Genomic DNA, 4,108 nt, shown 5'->3' on the forward strand with positions numbered 1-4,108 from the left:
ACCTGCCTGCTGCTGCTGCTAAGTCACTTCAGTCGTGTCCGACTCTTTGCGACCCCATGGACTGTAGCCCACCGGCCTCCTCTGTCAGTAGGATTTCCCAGGCAAGAATACTAGAGTGAGTTGCCATTTCCTCCTCCAGGCGCCCTTCCTGACCCAGGGATTAAACCCAGGTCTCTAGCATTGCAGATAGATTCTTCGCTGTCTGAGCCTCAGGAAGCCCCAAAACATCATTTGCTGGTGATTAATTCAGTCTCCAGCCTCCTGGCCCTCCCCTGAGGATGGGGCATGGGCCTGAAAGTTCCCACCTTCTAATCTGGTTCCCTGGGCAACCAGTTCCAATCTATCGATTTCTAAAAGTTGCCTCATTAGACAGTTCAGTCCAGTCACTCAGTCGTGTCCAACTCTTTGAGACCCCATGGACTGCAGCATGCCAGGCTTCCCTGTCCATCACCAACTCCCAGAGCTTGTTCAAACTCATGTCCATTGAGTTGGTGATGCCATCCAACCATCTCATTCTCTATTGTCCTCTTCTTTTCCTGCCTTCAATCTTTTCCAGCATCAGGGTCTTTTCAAATGAATCAGTTCTTCACATAAGGTGGCCAAAGTATTGGAGCTTCAGCATCAGTCCTTCCAATGAATATTTAGGACTGATTTCCTTTAGGATTGACTCGTTTGATCTCCTTGCAGTCAAAGGAACTCAAGAATCTTCTCCAATACCACAGTTCTAAAGCATCAATTCTTCAGCACTCAGCTTTCTTTATTGTCCAACTCTCACATCCATACCTGACTACTGGAAAAACCATAGCTTTGACTAGATGGACCTTTGTTGGCAAAGTAATATCTCTGCTTTTTAATATGCTGTCTAGGTTGGTCATAGGTTTTCTTCCAAGGAGCAAGTGTCTTTTAATTTCATGGCTGCAGTCACCATGAGCAGTGATTTTGGAGCTCAAGAAAATGAAGTCTCCCTGTTTCCATTGTTTCCCCACCTATTTGCCATGAAGTGATGGGACTGGATGCCATGATCTTAGTTTTCTGAATGTTGAGCTTTAAGCCAACTTTTTCACTCTCCTCTTTCACTTTCATCAAGGAATCCTTCTCTCTCTGCATTTAAGAAATTCCAAGGGTTTTAGGAACTTTGCTTGGGACAGGGATGAAGACCAAAAGTATATTTCTTATTATGAATCACAGTATCACAAGAGTTGTACCGAAGTCTCACTAACATTTGGTGTTGTCAACCTTTTACCCTTTCAGCAATTTTACTTAGTGACAGATAGCACTGCACTCTAGTTTTAAGTTGTACTTCCATGTGGGCTGTGATGGTGAGCATTTTTCATGTGTTTGTTAGCCTTTCATATATTTTAAGTGTCTGTTCAAATATTTCATCCATCTTTTTTAGTAACCTTTTTAAAATTGAGTTGTAACAGTTCCTTACATATTCTGGATACAACTATGCTGCAAATGTATCATTCCAGTATATAGCTTGCCTTCTGATTTCTTAGTAATGTCTTTTGAACAGCAGAATCTTTTTAAAGTTCAGTTTGGTGATATTTTGTATTTGCTGAGAGTTTGGAATTTGTAAACTTCTATCTTTTACCAAATATGGCAAGTTGCTGGCTTTAGAGTCTTCAAATATTTTTTTGTTCCATGAGTCCCCTTTTGGGGACTCATATTACTTACAAGCCCCTGATACTGGGAAAGACTGAGGGCAGAAGGAGAAGAGGGCATCAGAGGATGAAATGGCTGGATGCATCACCAATGCAATGGACATGAACTTGGGCGCACTTCGGGAGATGGTGAGGGACAGAAAGGCCTGGCATGCTGCAGGACAAGGGGTTGCAACGAGCTGGACACAACTGGGTGAATAGCATTACCTGTATGGGGGCTTTCTTGGTGGCTCAGACGATAAAGCAGAGAAGGCAATGGCAACCCACTCCAGTACTCTTGCCTGGAAAATCCCATGGATGGAGGAGCCTGGTGGGCTGCAGTACATGGGGTCGATACAAGTCGGACACGACTTCACTTTCACTTTCACTTTTCACTTTCATGCATTGGAGGAGGAAATGGCAACCTTCTCCATAGTTCTTGCCTGGAGAATCCCAGGGACGGGGGAGCCTGGTGGGCTGCCGTCTATGGGGTCGCACAGAGTCGGACACGACTGAAGTGACTTAGCAGCAGCAGCAGCGGCAGACGATAAAGAATCTGCTATATTTGCTTCCCTGGTGGCATAGAGGTAAAGAATCTGCCTGCCAATGTAGGAGACACAGGTTCAATTCTTGGGCTGGGAAGATCCCCTGGAGAAGGAAATGGCAACCCACTCCAGTATTCTTGTCTGGAAGATTTCATGGACACAAGAGCCTGTCACAGAGAGTTGGATACAACTGAGCACACACACACTTTACCTGTATATTAGACCTTTTGACATTGTCCCACAGGCCCCTGAGGCTTTTTTTCCAAACTTTTTTTTCTTTTATTTATTTTATTCAATATTTATTTATTTAGCTGTGCTGGGTCTCAGTTGTGGTATGAAGGAGCTGGTTTCCTGCACAGGTATAGAACCTGGTCCCCCTGCATTGGAAGCACGGCATCTTATTGACTGGACCACCAGGCAAGTTCCTTCTTTAAGCTGGGTGATTTCTATTCACCTATCTTCATGTTCATCCATTCCATTCTGATATTAAGCCCATTCAGGAAATTTTAAAACTTCAGATATTGTTTTTTGATTCAGAAATTTCCATTTGATTATTTTTATACATTTTATTTCTTAGATGAGATATCCTTTATGTCAATTCATTATAAGCATATTTTTTACTTTTTAGCATTGTTTTCATAGCTGCTTTATTGCCCCAGTGTGATAATTCCAACATTTGGGATATCTTGGGATTGACTGCTTTTTCTTTTGAGAGTGGCTCACATTTTCTTGTTTTTGTTTGCTTTTTGTACATCATGTGATTTGGATTGCATCCTGGGAATTGTGCATGTTAAACTGTGGAGACTTGGGATTCTGTTATATTCCTCTGAAGAATGTTGAGGCTTTTGCTTTAGCTGGCTGTTAACTTGATTAGACTCAAATGGTAAGTTCTTTGTTGATTGCCCATAGCAGCAGTTCAAATAGCAGTTCAATTCTTTAAGCTTCTGCTGCTCAATCTGTACAGTTCATGTATTCTTAGAGTTAAGCCAGAGATTTGTATGAAGTTCACGTAGAAAATCAGGAGATTAAGATTACCATCCCCAGCTGTCTGGGATTCTTCACTCTCCAGTGACCTGGGCTTCCTCCCTGGCGTCTCTGGTCAAATAGATGGTAGGTTTGGGAGAAACCTTTATCCATCTCAGCTGACTGCTCTACAACTGTGGTTAACCCTCAGGGCAAAGTGAAGGGGGGAGAGGGAAAGTTCTGAGCTCCCTGCTTCTGTTCATGCTCCAAATGACCAAGAAGGATCTTTAAGTTCATAGTTATCTGCAGAAGGACTGGTCTGTGGGAACTAAACCACTCAGCTCTGAGTAAAGCTCATTCCTTTTTCTATTTCTTCAGTGTGGACCAGTCTGAACTTAAAAAAAAAAAAAAAAAGAATTCCTCTTCACCCCTTCTGTGACTTCCATCTGTCTTTTCCTGTGCTGAAACAAAGATGTTCCCTAAAGGTCTATTTTAAGGTTGTGACCTTAAGGCTCTTCCAGGACTGCTAAATTTTCTCAGGAATCTCATTCATTCACATAACCTTTCTGGGAAGCACTTCCACAATGCATTTTTCACTTCTTTTGAGGCCCTCACTTGGATTTCCAGCCCTCTCTTTTCCCATATAACCTTTGGTCTGGAATCAGTCCCTTCTCTGGGCTCAACTGCTTTTTTAACGGTACAGTATTTGTTCAGTAAACAGGACTTAGAATTACTAAGTCAGGGACACTTCTCTTTTTACTCCCAATTTCTTCACTTTGAGTGGAGAACCAAAGATAACACTGATATTGTTATTCACTGACCTGTTGTTGATAATACCTAACTTTAAGGACAATCCCAAAAGAACTACCACAAGACTTGGGAATATGGCCTCTTCTCCTTCCTTCCCTGTATTGAGTGTTGATGTATTACATGAATACATACAGTATTGATGTCACT

Source organism: Bos javanicus, chromosome 25, assembly GCF_032452875.1.
Source record: "Bos javanicus breed banteng chromosome 25, ARS-OSU_banteng_1.0, whole genome shotgun sequence".
Classification (NCBI taxonomy): Eukaryota; Metazoa; Chordata; class Mammalia; order Artiodactyla; family Bovidae; genus Bos; species Bos javanicus.